This window comes from Cupressus sempervirens, chromosome 4 (assembly GCF_028749045.1).
Source record: "Cupressus sempervirens isolate cs-2001-9-10 chromosome 4, ASM2874904v1, whole genome shotgun sequence".
In the NCBI taxonomy this organism is placed as follows: Eukaryota; Viridiplantae; Streptophyta; class Pinopsida; order Cupressales; family Cupressaceae; genus Cupressus; species Cupressus sempervirens.
The window spans coordinates 520,492,608-520,512,393 of record NC_143121.1 but is presented as its reverse complement, the minus strand read 5'-3'; positions in this window follow the sequence as shown (position 1 = coordinate 520,512,393).

The following is a 19,786-nucleotide window of genomic DNA, read 5'->3' as shown; positions in this document are numbered from 1 at the left end:
AATTACCTGTGGCTAAAAGGACATTTAATTAGACTTTTTGGGCCTACCCATTCATTAACATCTATCACATTTTTTAGTATACATTGTTGCATCTATGTGTATTGTAGGCCAGTAGTACCCTATTGTCAAAATTTTGAACATTGTCCTCTTAGCTACAAAGTATCCTCCACATGGCTCATCATGACATGCTCTTATGATATCATATGTCTCATCCTCTCTAACACATCTTCTTATTACTTGATTAGATCCAGTACAAAACATACAACCAACAATCCAAGAAAAGTTTTAAAAATTCTTTGCTAACAACCTATGCTCCTTTGGAGAGAAATGAATAGTTGTTCTTCCCATAGTAAGGCAATTAGCAATATCAGCCTACTATGGATTTTGTGAAAAGATGGGAAATAAATACTCATCTAGAAAGTTATCATCAATTATTGTAGGATCTTCTGGAACATATAGATGGGATAGAAAATCAGCTACTACATTGATTTTCTCTATTTTTTCAATTACATTTAAATCAAATTCTTGCATAAATAACAACCAATGAGTCAATCTTATATAAATAGTAGGTTTATTCATCAAATAATTTATACTTTAATGATCTATATGTACAAATATCTCATACCTAGTTATGTAATGCCTAAATTTATTAAGGGCATAGATCACTAAAAGAACCTCTTTTTTAGTGATAGTGTAATTGAGCTCTTCTCCATGCAAGTTCTTACTAATATAGTAGATGGCATATTCAATATCTCCTTCTTTTTAGCCTACGAAAAATCCTAAAGCATAATTAGAAGTATTTGTATGAATATGGAATGGTAGATTCCAATTAGGACCTCATAGAATAGGGGTTACAGTTAAAATTTCTTTCAAATATTTGAAGGACTTGTCATATTTTGCATCTCATGAAAATTCAGCATATTTCTTCAACAAATTGTAATGGAGTTTCTAGTTGGCTAAAGTCTTTGATGAATCTCCTATAATAACTAGCATGTCCAAGGAAGCTTCTAACATCTTTCTATTTTTAGAAGTTGGAAAACTACTTATCACTTCAATTATTGTTGGATCAACTTGAATTCCCAAAAATGAAATATAATGCCCCAAAATAATTATTTCTTCCATCATCATGTAGATGAGAGAGGTTAGATTACATGGTTATTAGGGAGTCATATGCAGGGTATCATAATTCTTCCACTAGGAACTCAAAGAGAGATTCATGTTCTTGCAATTGTAGAATAGATGCTAAAGTGGCCATAGCATCTACAGACTTATTTTTTGCCCTAGGAATCTATTGGATTGTTACAAATGTGAAATAGTTCCTTAAGGCATCAATCACTTTCTCGTAAGGTACAAGCTTGTCATCTTCAGTTTGATAGTCATTATTTACTTGATTAATGACAAGCTAATAGTCCCCATAGATGTGTAATTTTGTGATCCTCCACTCTAGAGCCATTTTAATTCCATTGGTCAAAGCCTTATACTCTGTTATGTGTTGGTGCATGAAAAAAAAAGTTTGTAGGACTTTGAGATTCTATAACCATGAGGGGTGAAAAACAAAATCCTTGTACCAACTCCATTCTGGGTGTATGATCCATTAAAGAACATTTTCCATGTTCTCTCAGTGACATACATAATAGAGGCATTAGGAAAATCAATTTGCATTGGAGCATTGTCTTGTAATGGAAACTTAGCAAGTTGATCAGCTATAGCTTTTCCCTTAATGGCTTTAAGTTTGACATACTAAATGTCTTCTGAGAGAATCATCATGCATTTAGTAAGTCATCCATTAAGTGCAACTTTACTTAGTAGATATTAAAGAGGATCAACTTTTGCAATAAGATGCACTGTGTGGGAAAGCACGTAGTGTCTAAGTTTCTTGGATGCAAATACCACTACGAGGCAAGCTTTATCAATGTTGTTGTAATTGAATTCATAAGGCACCAAAGTGTGACTAATGTAGTATATAACACGTTCCTTTCCATTCTCATCACTTTGTGCAAGTAATGCTCCCAAGGAAGAATTTGTAGTTGATATGTATAAAATAAAAGGTTTCCCTAGTATATGTGGCATCAATATTGGAGATATTACCAAGTGTTCTTTGATTTGATCTAAGCTCTTCTGACATTCTCCATTCCAAATACATGTGGAGCCTTTTTCCATTTTTTTATTAAATGATTGTGCTCTATTAGCTAACTGTGATATGAATCTCTTAATGGATTGAAAATGTCCTTGTAGACTTCTTAGTTGACTGATGTTCTTAGGAGGAGGCATTTCCATAATGGCTTGCACATTTTCTAGAACAACTTATATTCCTTTTGGAGATATGATGTAGCCTAGAGACTTTCCTGAGGTGACACTAAAAATGCACTTCTTGGGATTTAACCTAAGTTGAAATTGTTCCATATGGTCTAATATCAAACTCAAATCATTAAGGTGCATATCTCATTCCTTAGATTTTTCTAATGTTTCATCAACATAATCTTCCATATTCTTATGCATCATGTTATGGAAGATAGTAGTCATGGCCATTTGGTAAGTGGTTCTTGTATTCTTTAACCTGAATGGCATGACATTTCAATAGAAAGTACCCCATGCACATGTAAAAGCTATTTATTCTTGATCTCCAGGAGTAATTTTAATTTTATTATATCAAGAAAATATATCCATTAAGGAATACATTTCATAACCCACTATCATGTCTATGTTAGGGAGTGGAAAATCATCCTTAGAGCATGCTTTGTTCAAATCTCTAGAATTTGTGCATACAGGAATGAACTCACCATGTTTGTGACAAGTACAATGTTGGAGATCCATTTGGCATAGTCAATAGCTCAGATGAATTTTGCGCTTATTAATTTTTTGAGCTCAGCTTTTACTAGAAATGCCACATGAGGGTGCATTTTTCTTAGTTTTTGATTGACAGCTTTAGCACCTGGAGAAATAGATAGGTGATGCATGATATGATCTATGTCTTAGCTAGGCATATCTAAATAAGTCCATGTAAAGTTTATCTTCTTTTCTTGGAGGAACTTAGTGAATTTTTCTTTTTCCTCAACCGAGAGTGATTGAGCAACACGAATAATCTTGGGAGACTCTTCTATACCAAAGTTGATAGGTTGTGTGGGTTAAATGAAAACCCACAATCTATCTTGGAAATGTTTTCGAAGACTACCAAGCACCTTGCACCTTGAAGAGGATTTCACCTTTGGATATATCTTTGTTTTCACTATTTTGAGGTTCAGACACTACCACAAAGTGGTTTTCACCATCTAAACACTTGTTTTTTCATTTTTCTTTTGATTTTTCAACTTACGTACTTGATAAATGTTTCCATCATGTTTATCTCTGGTTCACTAGTGGAAGACACCATGGGATCAATGATGTTTAGGTAGCAAGAAATCTCATAGTCATTTTAAAAAGATGGTAGCTTTGGTGTTTGATGTTGAATAGACCAATCTACGAGATTGAGATGTAGTGCCTGGCCTCGTTCACATCTTTCTGGACATATTGTTGTTATCATTATCAGACTATGTTAGACTAGTTTTATGTTGATGGATTAGTAGTATTGTTTTGACACTATCAGACATTATGTTATGGATTCAGGTGGTATATGATGAGATCATTCAAACTTTACATTTCATGTATGCATGATGATCATTACATTGCTTTTAGTTATTGTTGATGATTAGTTATATGGTTTATTATCTCATGTGTTTTATTATGGATACTTACCCCATACTTGCATGTGTATGGTGTGCATGTTTTCTTATTGTATGGCATTTCTGATATGGTTAAGGAAGGGAGTCATAGTCACCTGCTAGTCGAAATCTACACGATGCACCACTTCTTGCCATTGCCTGTTTAGCTTAGCATTATATATATTGTATGTACATGCATGGTTTTTATGTAGGTTGTAGGTACTGGGTATCGACTTCTCTAAATTGCCAGGATGAGCGTACCCTATTACATTATCTCAATGATAAGAGAAGGGAGATAAATTCTCAAGTCCAAATCCCAAACCCTTAAACTATTTGTCCTAGTGAGGTAGGACAAGTATCTAGATATTTTACCCACCGAATGTGTCGGATGACATATTTCATGCTTTTTAACCCTTTAGACTGATTTTGTGTGATTTGTTCTATGATGGATTTTTATATTTTATCTTGGAGGTCAATGGTGAATTTTCTATTAATTAAGTTTTAATAAAAAATATTTAATTAATTAATTAATTATTTGGAAAAAAATAAATATAATATCATGATCTTTGATATTTTGATTATAATTAATTAAATGAGAATTAATTGAGGAAAAAGAATTAAATAAAAGAAAATTAGAAATTAAATTAATAATAATTATAAAATAATAATAAAGTAATAAATAGATAATAATTATAAAAGTTATAAAAATTAAAATGAAAGTTATCAAAATTTAAATAGAAGTTATATAAAAAGTAAATTAGAGTTATAAGCTTGCCTAGGAGTTAACACACCTTTTTATTTCTCATATGTCAACAACACAGGGGTTAGTGCATCAATTAAGCACATGGTGTCTACAACCTTATGACTCATCTAGAAGGTTGGAAAAGACACATGCTTAGTTGGTGACACTTTCTAGCTATTTCTAGAGACATTCTAGGTGTTTCTTGAGAGCTCTTTATATTCAGGCATTCCTAGAAGCTTAGACATAGCATTTGGAGAGCATTTGGAGCATTGGAGGACTCGGGAACTCTGAAGAAGGGAGGAGCTTTCTCTGTGGGTTTTCTGAGGAAGAGCGATTTAGCATCAAAATCTGGGTAGATTCTTGTGATTTTACTTATGCTATTTCCGCATCTTGCACTTCATGTATTCTTCGTGTCTTCCATATGTTTTCTGAGGATTTTCCTATTTTAATTATATGCATTCTCAATATGGGTAGTTAAAATTTATTTGAGAATCTTTATATGCATAGATCTGAAGAGAACACGGGGCTAGGGTTTAAATTGTAGCCAAAACCATTAGATGAATTATTGGGTAAATTTGAGATCAAAAAGTTTATAGGAAAACTTCTGAAAATTTGAATTTTTAAATAAATTGTGTATATACATATTTATATTTTCAAATCTGCATACATATATACATATATATATACAATTATATATATATATATATATATATATATATATATATATATATATATATACATGTTTATATGTTGTGATATTTGATAAACTCTATATGTATATATATATATATATACATATATACCTTTATATATATATATATATATATATATATATATATATATATATATATATATATATATATATACACATATATATTTATTTAATTAAAAATTGAATGATATCGTACCATGATTGATTGAATACATTTTAAGAACGTTATTCAAAGAAAAACTTTGTTAAAAATCAAAATCGCATATATTAAACGGCGAATGAAATCGTTTATGCAATTTTAAAAAAAGAAATATGTAAAAGTGGGGGGGGACAAGACCCGCGCCCCCGTACCCACTGTGGTCGCAATGTACCTGATATCGTAGGTACTACGATGGTAGGGGTACACAGTACCCACTGACGTCGTAGGCCCTGTGACCGCAGGGTCTTGCGTACCGCCGGTGGTACACAATTATATATGTGTTGTTAAGTTTTTATATAACAGTTGTGACATGTTATATATATGAAATCGAATTTTCATTATTAATAAATTTAAATATGTTATATTGTATCAATCGAATTTGTTGTAGTTCAATTTTATAAAACGTAATAATAATAATTATTTTCATATTTATATATGTATGTATATATATATATATATGTATGTATGTATGTATGTATGTATGTATGTATGTATGTATGTATGTATGTATGTATGTATGTATGTATGTATGTATGTATGTATATATGTAAGGATGTATATATGTTATTAATAAATTTAAATTATTATATAATTGATAAATGATTTATGTCAAAGGTTCATTTATATAATGGTGACTCTTTTATAATATTCAACTATTAAGATTTAATTAATTGTTTTAAATTATTAAATAAAGTATATGAAATTTAATTGGTAGTTTGGTGGGGGACTTTTTCAAATAAATATTATAATTGGAAGATGGATTTTAGCCTTATAAAGGAAAACTTTTATCCATCCAAAACAATACATGTGTTAGGAAAAACGTACAAAATGGTCCTCCATTCATTCTCCAAACTTGGAAACGTAAACTGAGACCTCTACATTTAATTCAATGATGTAAATTTAGCAAAACCAAAACATGTGTTTGCATTGTGTATTCTTTATGCTATTGTTTTGGGATTTGGGTTGACTAGTGTTGACCAATTATAGGACGTCTACCAAAGGCTTGGGGGTTATGTGATTGTGATGTCATGATGATGTTTTAATCTCGATCTTTATAAACCCAACCATGGTTATGTGATAGAATGCTCTATGTAATGTTTGTAATTACTGATTGTTATAGTTGAGATTCTTATGTATGAGACACTTGACTTAACCATTTTTGGTTCATCAATCAATTATCCTTGGTTTATTTTCTAGAACTGGTACTTTGGTTCTGAGCAAGTAATTGAGCAATGTTTTCTTTGATTCTTCCCCTATTAGGATCTTTGTTATCAGATTCATTAGAGTCATGTTGTTTAGACATAGAATCTTTTGCATCATTATTGGTGATCATTAATTCTTCTCCCTAAAGGAGAAAAATATGAGGCATGAGGTCTTCTTCTTATGGAGTGATGGTAGTAAGAGGTGGATCATCATACTCTGATTCACTAGTCACGGTGGTGCAAGAGCACACCTAAGATAACCTCTCCATGTCTAGTTTTTGGCTTGCTTTTTACTCTATCCAAGTAAATAATTTTAGATTAGGTTGGTTTAAGACCTTATAAGTTGCTATGTGGGCTAAGTGAGATAGTCATTAGGATTAAGGTCACACAAATAGTCATTGTTAGTAGCATTTTAATTTCGCAGGCTTAGAAGCTTAGTGTTGGATTAGAGTCTAAAATGTGTTATAAACACATATAAGTAGTGAGAAAGATTCTTAATTGTCATAAGTGGTTTTGGTTCCTCAGGATATAGAGGTTAGAGATCCTAAAAAGTAGGATGAATCATAATGAGAAAGATGTCAAATGTTGTCTAGAAGTTGTCATGACAATATTTGCAATAATTGCAAATGTTGCATGATAGGGAGTAGGAAATCAAACAATAGGCCTAAAATGGTGCATATGGCATCTAAATATGAGAAAAGACTCGAATCTATAGGAGAGTGTATGCATTGTAATAGTGTTGTTTGTATAATATAGCTCTACAACAACATTTTCAGTAATTTCTCAAGTTTTAGTAGTGATAGTGCCCTAAGATGGATTGAAAGATTCATTTTGATGATTGCATAGTGTTCTTTGATCAGTTTGGATATTTTTTTCATTTGATAAGAAAGTTGATTAGAGTAGGTATTAAGTGTTGAATAAATTGTTTAAGTTTTGAACAACTTACTAGTTTTGTGTTGACTAGTCTATATAGATATGGCTCCCCCATGAAATATAGCCACAGAAAAAACCTAAGGGTAGATGGAAAGGTTAGGGGAGTTATTAATGTACATAGGTTTAGGATTATGATCCATGGAAGTATGGGAAGCTATTTTTACTACTAAGCCCTAGGCGAGCAGACAAAGTCCAATTAGAGGCTTAAGATAGGAGAAAGTGAAGATTTATTGCAAGGTAAAGAAGTACAGTACAGAACAAGTATAGTTCTAGGTTTTATATGAACATATCTTGCTATGTTAGAAGGATCTAGGGATTATCAATCCATTTTAGTGGGTTTTGAATAAGAAACTAGTGAGTTCCTGAGAAATAGGCCTTTTAACCCTAATAGACCTAGATAGTAGGAACCCCCTATGTAGATGGCTTAGGATTCTTAAACCTATAGAATCCTCTAGAGAATCCAAAAGGGTATTTTATTTTGAGATTAGTTTGCCAAGTTTTTTGGAAATTTTTGGCAAGAAAGTGGAATTAGTCATTTGCAAGGGCTAATTGGAACTAGGCCTAAATAGGCTTCTTAGAGACCAAATCTTGAAAACAATAGGAAAAAGACTTGAAGATATTTCCAAATGGATTAAAGTGGAAGTAAATGGAATGTTCTCATGTTGATAGATACCCATACAATGAAGAATGGAGTTTGTGGGAAAGTAGCACTTAAAGCTTTCTAAGTGAGGTGAAGGATTGTACTCCCTAAAGGTGCTAGTCTTTCAAGGTTAAGCACAAGGGTTGAGAACTCTTTGAGAAGAGTTGGAATTATACTTAGTTAATCACCTAAGAAAATTAGGATCTAGAGAATACTAGGTTCCTAGAAGAGACAAGATAGATCTCTTAGTAACAGTGCAAGCAAGCCTCGGAACACATACACCATATCGTATTAGAGATAGGTTTTGATCAAACTTGTGGTGGACGTTTTATTTTACTGAATTAGTGGGAGAAAATACACCAAGTGGAGTAGTATATGACACAACCATAGTGACTAACATTGAGTTAGCCAAGAAGTTTGAGGAACAGGAAGAAGATAACAAGTTTCTAAGAGTAAGATTATCTCAAATGGAGCAACTCTTGGGTGAAGTCCAAGACAAAGTTGATAAGGTTAAAGAGAAGATTGACCTAAAGGAAGAAAAAAAGAAAAGGAGAAGGAATATTTGGAGGAGGAAGCACCAAAAACTAATCCTATTCTTCCTGAAGAGCCATTCTTAAAGGCATTAAAAGCACTGAGTGCAAAGCTTTAGAAAGAGTGCCACTATTTAGTGGACAAATGGATCCAGATTTAGTTGTGGATTGGATTGACAACATTGAGAACCATTTTGAATGTGATGGTATCTCTGAGGCACATAAAGTTATGGTGGCCAAGTCTAGATTAAGAGGTTCATCTCTTACTTGGTGGAATTTTGTGCAAACTAGAAGAGAAAAGGATGGAAAAGGTCCTATAGTTACATGGAAGGGCATGGTAACCAAGGTGAAGCATACCTACCTTCCTAATGACTATGAAGTTTAGCTTAATAGGAGGAGACAAAAATATTTGGATGTCCAAACATATACCAAGGAGTTTCAAAAATTATGTTTAAGGTCCAAGGTAGTTGAAGAGGAAAGCATTGAGCTTGCAAGGTACTTGAATGGCCTCAAATGGTCTATTCAAGAAGAGATGAGCCTAGTGAACTTCAAAACCATTCACCAATGCTATCAAATGGCCTTGAATATAGAAGAGAAAAGAAAGAGGAAACAAGAAACCTCTAAAGGTAAAGATAAGAGCAAGGATAGTAGAGGGGAAAGAGGTGGCTATGGTGGAAGAAGTTCAGATTCAAGGTCTCAAGGTGAGATGAAATTTAGTGAATAGAAAGAAGGAAGCTCAATTAGAGGTGGTAGATGAAGAAACACTAATTATAGAGGAAGGATTGGTGGACAAGAAGGAAGGGGCAATTAATTTGCCAATATGAATTGCTACCATTGCAATCAAAAGGGACACCTTGCCTATAGATGTCCAGAGAAAGGTGGCTCATCATAAGGGAGTGACAAAAGAACTAACCTAGTCCAAGATGAGTCTAATACAATAGTGAAGCATGTTGGGGTACCATTGAATTTAGAAGAAAGGTAGAACCTCATGATGAGGAGAACTTTGATCAAGGAGTCAGTGAAAGAAGAGCCAAGATAAAGGAGATCATTGTTTAGAATAAAGTGCAAGATGATGGGCAAGGTGTGTAGAGTCACCATTGACTCGAGGTCTACTACCAATATTGTCTTAGAGGAAGAAATCAACAAATTGAAATTGACAAGAATACCCCGCATCAATCCTTATAAGGTCGCATGGCTCACTAAAGGCTAACATGTGGTAGTTAATGAACAAGCATGGGTGGAGTTCTCAATTGGAAGTTATAAGGATACAAAAAATTGTGATGTGTTACCTATGGATGTATGTCACTTTCTCCTATGTAGGCCATGGAAATTTGATCACTAAACTATCCATGATGGAGGAAAGAACTCCTTTACCTTTAAAAAAGACAATGTGACTTTTAAAATTCAGTCACTATTGGAAGATGCTAAAGTAAAGGCAACAGGTCCAAATGTACTTATGGTGAGTGAAAAGGAGTTCCTACAAACCATAGAAGAAAGTGAAGGTGTAGGCTTTGCATTGGTGCTAAGACCAAATGAGGGAGATGAAGGAAAGGAGATAGATTCAAGAAATGTTGCAGACTTACCAAGGTATTGTAAGTGATGGACAACCATCAACCTTAACCCTTAAAAGAGTCATAAGACATAGGATAGACCTTATTCTAGGAGCTACCCTACCTAACAAAGCAACCTACAAGATGACCCCTCAACAATGAGGAAATAGAAAGACAAATATAAGAAATCCTAAACCAAGGCCTATTTAGAAAGAGTATTAGTCTATGTGTTGTAACCACTATACTTTCACCTAAGAAAGGAGGAACATGGAGGCTTTGCACTGATTCTTGAGGGCTATCAATAGGATAACCATAAGGTATAGGTTCCCTATCCCGAGGATTGAAGTCTCTTATTTTTTGGTAGCATAGATAGAATTGGAGAGATTGAAGGTTGATTCCTTATTTTTAGGAGCATCTACTACTCCATCATTGATGACATACTTGTTCTTGTCCCATGGTTTATTATTGTCCTTATTGTTTCCATTGTCATTTTTGTCATTGTTCAGCACAATATCACCTTTCTTAATGAGAAATATCTTCACTATGGTAGGAAATTTTGATCATGTCATTGAAGGATGTGAACATTTGTTTTATAAGGTAATAATATAGTTCAGGTACAAGTATATTGAAAAATATGCCAATCTTCTTAGTTTGAGGAATTTTTTGAGGGTACCTTGAGTGTAAGGATCTCCAACATTGGAGGTAAATAGAAAAGGATCATCTTTTTTTGTTTAATATTGCACAAGTATAGCATAGTGATAGGATGTTGAATATTGTAAGAATATTTCTAAATGAATCATTATGCAAGATCATCAAATCAATTGAGGGGAGGTGACAACTTTGTGAACTATTCCATAGCTTGGCCCCTCAAGCTCCTAGGAAACAACCTCATGAGATAGGTGTCTTTGTGCATAAGATCCATGCTAAGAGTGTCTTAAATGATCATGAGGATCATCATTTCCATCATATTTGTCATATTTAGGAACCTCTATATCCCTATGAAATGGGACTATGTATAGACTTCTATCAAATGGAAGAGAAGATGTAGATTCTACAAAAGAAGTCTTAGGTTGTTCTTTGGAGACTTTTAATTGCACAAGTTGATTTTTTAGATCTCACATTTCTTTTCTCAAGATTTCAGCCTCATTAGGTTCTTATTTTTGAATGATTCTTTATACATCAAAATCATGAGGGATTTTCCATCCCTTAGATGTCATATATTGGAAATATTGGTCACATTTTGTTTTAAGGATTTTAGCATTAGCCTTTGGGAAATCTCATCTTGTTTAAATAACACAAGATCTTTGCCAGTGATTTCATCATTGACCTCACTTTCATGATGTGACTATGAGTGTCTAGGTGGTGATGGACATGCTCTTGCATTTATTCTAGGATATTTAGGTGTCATGTTGTTTCCATCATTGCCACCAAGAGGATTGTTTAAAAAGGATTTCTATAGTAACCATGTGCATGTCTTTTCTCAGTGTTATGTGCATGAGCATTAGCCTTAGATTAATGATAAGATCTCTCCCTAGTGGCCATGAATATAGCCTCTTGTAGTATTTATTTTTCTAGATATACTTATTCTTCTAGGCAGCATTTCCTCTCCTCAGGAAGCATGGTGAGTGACACATTGTCTTTAGCCCAAGGTGTATGAAAGGGAGTATAAAAAGGATTCTCAAAGCTATAGAGTGGATTATGCCAAATGTTAGCCTCTTCTAGCTTACTAGAGATAGGTTCCTCCTCACAAGGTTGTCTACGATAATGCCTAGTTGGAGTTAACAATTGTTCAAAGGTAAATGAAGGATAACTTCCTTGACCAACTTGGACCCTAGTTGCAACCAACATGTAAGGATATGTCTTAGTCTAATAGAATGAAATAAAGCTTTTCAAATTTAGAGTTCGTATAGTCAAGAATAATCACTTGTCAAAGATAGAATAAGTGAGTGGCTTGTCAAGAGTGCTCAAGAATTTACAACACTAATGACTCAAGCCAAAACATTAAGAAAGAAGCTCAATAGCAAGTAGCTAGAATTGTGAGGTAACCAAATTTCAAAAAGTGATCAATAGCAACATTTTAGCTCATATCTAACAAACTAAACCCATCTTTTCAACTTAGAACAATGCCTAACATGAAGATTTTAAACCAAGCACAGGTAAGACAAAGTGATGACACCCCTAGATCAGCTCTAACACAATTCTAAATTAGTTTGGAAGTAATAGAACCTGGGTGATATTTCTCAAAAAGTTGAGTGATACAAAATCAGCAATAATTATCTTACGATAGACTTTTCTATAGTTGAGAGATACTTCTTACTCATGCAATAATTTTCATTAAGAAATGTGATATATTTGACAAGCAATCTGTGATAGAGTTCATAATATTTATGGGATACTTTGATAGGTATGAAATATTGCATGATATTTCTCAGAAGGTCATGTGGTAAACGGATAGTGAACTGTGAAAAATGTAACTTAAAGCTTGAAAAACCTATGTTTTAGTTTGGTTTCTTCAATGTCTCGGACTAGAATGCAGTGTTGATAGTATAGGACTTCAGTTTGTATCATAAAACATCATGGTTTGAAAATAGTAAGGGAAATGCACATGTCTCAAATAGTTGGGCAAGGGACAAAGAAACCTTGCTAACACAAGCAATTGGGATATCAAAAAGAAAAAAATCCTACAAATGTTAAAGAGGTGTTTGATGTTTGAGAATGTTTACAAGAGTATTTTCACATTTGAAGACATATTCCAAGAAATAGTACCTAAGGTAATGGTTCATTACTCAACACCTTGGCCCATGCTTAATGCCCCTTCAATTCACACCAACTGGTTTCCCATGAGAAATATTAGCTTTTTCATGGTGGTGTTATTAGCACAACCAATGGGACACAAATGGTGAGTGAAAAATCTTGGGGTGATCTAGGTAGTCCACTACGATCAGTCCTTGCACTAAGATGTTGAGAGGAAAAATAAGGTAGCTTCTATGCTATGGTGTTTAGAAAGGGCTTCCATTCATAACACTCCCCTTGCTCCCAATATAGGACACCTTACATTGCAAAAAGTAATGGACATCATGGCTGTAAGAGTACCTTAAGCATTCTTGCCTAGCATTTTCCTAATGGCCCCAATCCCACAAGTACTCATACTAAGTGAATACAAGCACTATGTATACCAAGGTTTTATGTCCTTGATAGCCTTGAGTTTAGAGTGGGTCAAAATAGTCTGATTTTCTTGTCCCCACTTGGGTCATTCCTCTTTATCTCTCAAGAGTATGCCCCCTAAAGGTAATATCTCCTAAACAAAATGGATCCACTTTTGGAGGTCAAGATTTTTAATTTACCCCAAGGGTGAAGTGCATACTTTCCTACCACCAAAAGACCCTACTTGCAAATTTTATGTGCCTACAAAAAATTGAACAACTAGTATATTTCCACACACAAAATGGAAGAAATGCAAGCACACTTTTTTGTTTATTTTTGTGCTTTTAGGCAGCCCTTCAAGCAAGAGTTAATAGCATTTTACCATAACATCTTTGACATACGTAAGACTTATAGCAATTTTGCAAGCAACTTTGGAGCAACCCTACTGTAATGCCCCGCCAAGGGACCCAAAAGAATTAACCTAAATTCTTACTAACTTTGTCAAACAATTTTTTTTTTTTAAACATGAAAGTATAACCATTCATAAAATTTGTGAAAGCAATAGTAACATCCAACTAAAAGTAAACATAACATAACAGATTACATTCTTTTAAGAACCCTTAACATTGAATTACATCTAAACTAACTATCCATCTATCATTACATCCTTAGCAATGATACATCCAAAATTCTTAAACAATATACAAGTGTCTTTTTTGAAATTTACATTTCAGTTTAGCTCAATTATCCACTGTACATGTCACAAGGTATGAGAGGCTTAAAAGAATAAACATCCATGTAAAGAAAGTACATCATCATACTAACTCTAATCCATGATGCAATAACATAAATAAAACCATACATGATACATCATCACAAAAGATATAAACATCCATCATAACCATATATCACAAACATAACTAACTAAGTGCACGGTTCCTCCCAACCGTTAATAGCATCATTAGACCATCGCGGATCCTAGCCATCCCTCCGTGCGTAAAATTCCAAAGCACCAAAGAGATCATCGGTATTAACATAGTAGGAATGTCACTCCTAAACATACTACATCAAATACAGATAAGATATCTAACATGAAAAGTAAAGCATAAGATAACATCATCTAACATATGCTAATCATCAATGAAAGGATACATATCCACCATCATAAAGGATGCATCAACCACGATGTCTCAGATGGATCTCAAATGATAAGAGTGGAAAAACACTACCACCCAACCGTGTGGTACCTAAGTGGTTCACTCCCACCGTGCTGAGGAGATAATCTCAAGTCCTAAATAGGCTATCAAAATCACATAGCATAAATCTCTATAAGCCCAGGAATCCTAAAAGTATACTAACTCAAAGGTTCCAATCACAAAATGACAACTAATCCCAAAGGCACAACAATAAGTACACCACCAAAGGTACATAAAATCTATAGAGGAGACTCAGGCTACATACTAGGGAGTGTCATCACATGGCTGCTTGAGTTACCCTAGATTGGTCTCTCATTAGACCCTCGGACCCTCAAGCGTTGAGTTACCCTGGACTGGTTACTCTGAACACTAGACCCTCAATGTGGCACATGTGGAAACCAAGAAGCCCTCTCAAAAAGACGAGGCACTTCTCCCATCCTTAGCCTATACAAGCACTCAAGGCATGGGTGGTTCAAATATCTCTAACTTATCTTTTTAGTGTGTTTCCCCCCATAAATTTTAATTACTAGATTATCACTTATTACATAACTTGCATTAGGTTACCCTAGTACTAACCACTTTGGGACCCGGACCCCTATGCAAGCCACTCCCATAGTCATGTACCTAGACAACCTCTCTTAATCACATAAATCCACAGTTGTGTCCCATACCACAACACTCATAAAGATCAAACTTGGTTCCTTAACAGGCAACCTGATAATGAGATGGTTCTCCCATCCAAGAACACATAAAAGCTCCAAAAAATAAACCTCATAAATGTAATCTCCAATATGAATCACAATATCCATTGGTTCTTAATAAGCAACCAAGAATATCTCAAAATAATACTGATCAAAGACTCCAAAATGGTTGAGTCAAAACATGTCACAACATGACATCATAAATCAACATTTCAGTCCCATCATGGCGACTAGAAAGTAATCTAAGGATAACTGATCGATGACTCAAAAATGGTTAAGTCAAGTGTCTCAGATACAAATAACTCAACTTCACTCAAGAAGACTGATAAGCAATAACAATCAGTAATACAATCATCTCATAGAGCATAAAATCACATTACCATGGTTAGGTTTATAAAGATCAGAATTAAGACATCATCATGACATCACAATCATAACCCCCGAGCCTCTGGTAGACGTCCTATAACTGGTCAACACTAGTCAACCCAAAACTCAAAACAAGAAGCATATAAAATACACAATGCAAACACATGTTTTGGTTTACTAAAATCACATAGCTGAATAATGTGTAGAGCTTCAGTTTTTGTTTCAAATATAAATGTGTAAGGTTCTTCATTTGACCTACACGTCAACCCGTTTGTTTCCCCGATAACGTTATCCTTCCATTATTTAAAATTACATTCTAAAAATAACTTAAGGGTAAATATTTACTCATTAAACTAATCATCATTAACCCTTAATTAAACTGTTCTCTTTATTTAACTAAGATCCATATTCTTATTGATTAACTCCTCTTTAATGTTACTTCAACTTTTCAACATAATCAGAGGATCATATTATAAGAGAGCCAATTATCAATCTTCAAATAAAAAGAATTATAACTTTATTAAAATGATCAATTAAATCAATCAATTAACATAGGTACACAATTCATGACCTTTTTAACATTCTAATAATACTTAATTAAATATTACTAAAACTTAAGTCTCTTGACTAAATCATCACCAACAACTATTAAAATATCTAAAGTCTTTATTCAAGTCATAAGACTTATCAACTTCGATATAAATAATCTACAATCTCGTAAAAAGAATTATATCAATTAAATCTCTATTACATAACTTAATTATTAATTAAATCTAATTAACTCTCATTAATTGATTTAATTAATAATTGCATAACCATAGCAACATTCCAATTAATATCAGTTGACTAATAACTAACTAGAATTCTGTAAGATAAAAGGCAACTATAATTCAGTACTCAAATGATCATATTAATAATTCAATAATAATAACTTGTTAATATTTAATAACAAGCTATATTGAAAATCTTAATAATAATTCTATAATGACCACATTCGTCATTCTTATATAAATACTAATGTTTCCTTAATTAATCCGTATTATCCATAATCATTTAGATCATTACTCTATTATTTATTAATAATTTGCTAGACCCAACAAACATTAATAAATAATAAACTTATCACAACTATAAATAATCGATCTAGAGAACCTTTACATAAAACTTCATTGGCTAACTCTAATCGCCATTAAGGTATATCAATAATTTATTTAATAATCCAAACATATTATCAATAACATAACTAACCAAAACATAGCAATGTTATAATGATGTTATAATATAATAATGACTCCTTGTCAAGTACAACTTAATTTAGTATCATTAAAGTCTCATAATTTAAATTGACACAATATAAATTATCATCTCTCAACTATTTAATATAGTATAAAAAGTCCACTATATGAACTATATTAAAATCTCTCCTCTATTAATAATAATTAACAAATTATTATTAATCTTTTTTCATTTCCAATCAATCCATTTACAATTTCAAAACTTCATAAATTCTAACTATATTGCTTTATTGAAATTTCAATGACTTGATTAATTACTTTAATAAAATATATATATATATATATATATATATATATATATATATATATATATATATATATATATATATATATATATATATATATATATATATATATATATATATATATATATATATATATATATATATATATATATATATATATATATATATATATATATATATATATATAGTTAATTTAATTTTATATATATATATATATAGTTAATATTCAATATCTTTGTCATACCTAAAAGTCGAATTACCATATATAATATTCAAAATTGAATCACCAAAAATCTTATTCATATCATATTACCATACCATCTAATTCATACAATAATATTATAACATATAACATTACTAACATTATACATTATAATATTACCAACGAATCATTAGTAATATTTCCCCTCCCCCGTACCCTACGATTATTTGCTGTGCAGGTGGGGGTTCCATGTCGTACTCACAGCCTTTAGCAAATTATGTTTGACATTGTTTAAAAATGCATGACAAAATATATTTGTGTGGGTCGCATGGCTTTCAAAAGCCCGGCCGGACAGTCTTGGCCTGCGGTCGCAGGTCTGTGGCTACGGGTACGTGACCGCCAGTGCATACATTAAAATGGGTACGGGTGGGTGTATCCCGCCCCCAAGTTATAATTAAATTTATTTTATATAACATTTTTTAACAAACATTTGCCCAATGCAGATCACAATTCGGATTTTAATAAATATTCTTCCACTGCGATTCAAATATATATGTGTGTGTGTGTGTGTGTGTGTGTGTGTGTGTGTGTGTGTGTGTGTGTGTGTGTGTGTGTGTGTGTGTGTGTGTGTGTGTGTGTGTGTGTGTGTGTGTGTGTGTGTGTGTGTGTGTGTGTGTGTGTATATGTATATATTTATTTATTTATTTATTTATTTATATTTGTATATATATATATATGTATGCGTATAAAAATATGCGAATTATTATTAATTATAACAGCATATATGTATATGTATATATATATTATATATACACATATATGTATGTAGATTTGCACAACTTGATAAGAGAACAAACAAAATTTTCTAAATCAATAAATTAAGAATTTCCTCTTAAAATAATTGTTCTCTAAATTTAACCATAAAAGGGTTTGTTCATACGCATCTAAAAATATAATTGATAGAAAGATTACATCTAATCATTCAAATTTTCACCATAAAATTTCTATTTTAATTCCAAATCTTGTCTTTCTAATTTAATATAAATTCGAACCCAAACCCGATTAGATCTAATTTCTTCCTTAATTAGATCTAGGGTTTTCTATTGTTTTCTTCTCAACCAAATAACATATCTAATTTCCAATTTCAAATTATAAATTCAATCGTAGAGAAGATTCAGACACATATAACAGACACAATGAAGACAGGAAGAGAAGGAGTGCAAATAGAATATGAGATTATCACGAGTGCACCTGGACACTAATGCTAATTTTCCATGCCTCAGAAGTCCATAGAAAATCCCTTCCTTCTCCATCATTCGCAATTCTTCCAAGATCCAAGCCAATCGAATCCTCCAGGTGACTAGAAGTGCTAGAAGAAGCATAGAAGCATGTAGGAAATATATAAGCATGTAGAAGCATAAGAGCTTCTTAACGAATGTAAGCTTTGAAGCTTCCACTTTAGCTTGAAGCTTGTAGCTTGTCCAAACACACTAGGAGAGCCTCTATTTAAAGGCCTCTAAGATGCTTCTAGAGTGTCTCTAGAAACAACTAGAAGATAAGCATGACAACCAAGCATGAGTCTTCTCCAACCTTCTAGATGTGTCTTAAGGTTGTAGACACCATGTGCTCAAATAAAATGCTAACTCCTAAGTGTAGACAACTTATGCATTCTTAGAGTGCAAACCCCTGCGTTGTCTACATGACAACTCTCGAAAATTTGCCAACTCCTATGTGATCAAACGTTAAAATATTGCACAATAATTAATATAATATTTAATTTACTCTTTCCAATTTAATTTATTTATTATTAAATCTCATGCACTAACTTTAATAATTCCACTTTTCAATCTTAATATATTTATATTTTAATCATGTGCACACATCATGCAACCTTTAATCTTTTAATAATTTTAATATATTTTCCACTTTTAAATTTCATTTTCCAAAACTTAATTGCTAAAATATTTATTAGCTTTAATAATATTATTATTTAGTCATTTATTTAAAAATGAACTCCAAATATATTATTATTAAAATAAATATTGTCACATTCCAACTTTAAAATTATAACTTTTATCTTTAAATTTAATTATTTTATTTAATTAATTTTTCAATTAATTAAATAAAATAAATATTAAAATATCATATTAATTTTCCATTAAATTAAAAAATCAATTAAATCTTTTAATTGGGCTTAATTAATAAAAAATACTCCAAAGACTCACAAGGATAAAATACGAAAACCCATCATAGCCATAATACATACAAAATCAAACCAAGGGTTAATATCACGAATTACGTCATCTGACGTATTCGGAGGGTACTCAACTCAGATACTTGTCCTAATTTCCAATTAGAACAAATGACTTAAAGGGTTGGGATTTGGACTTGAGAATTTATCTCCCCTCTCTTATCATTGAGATCATGTGAT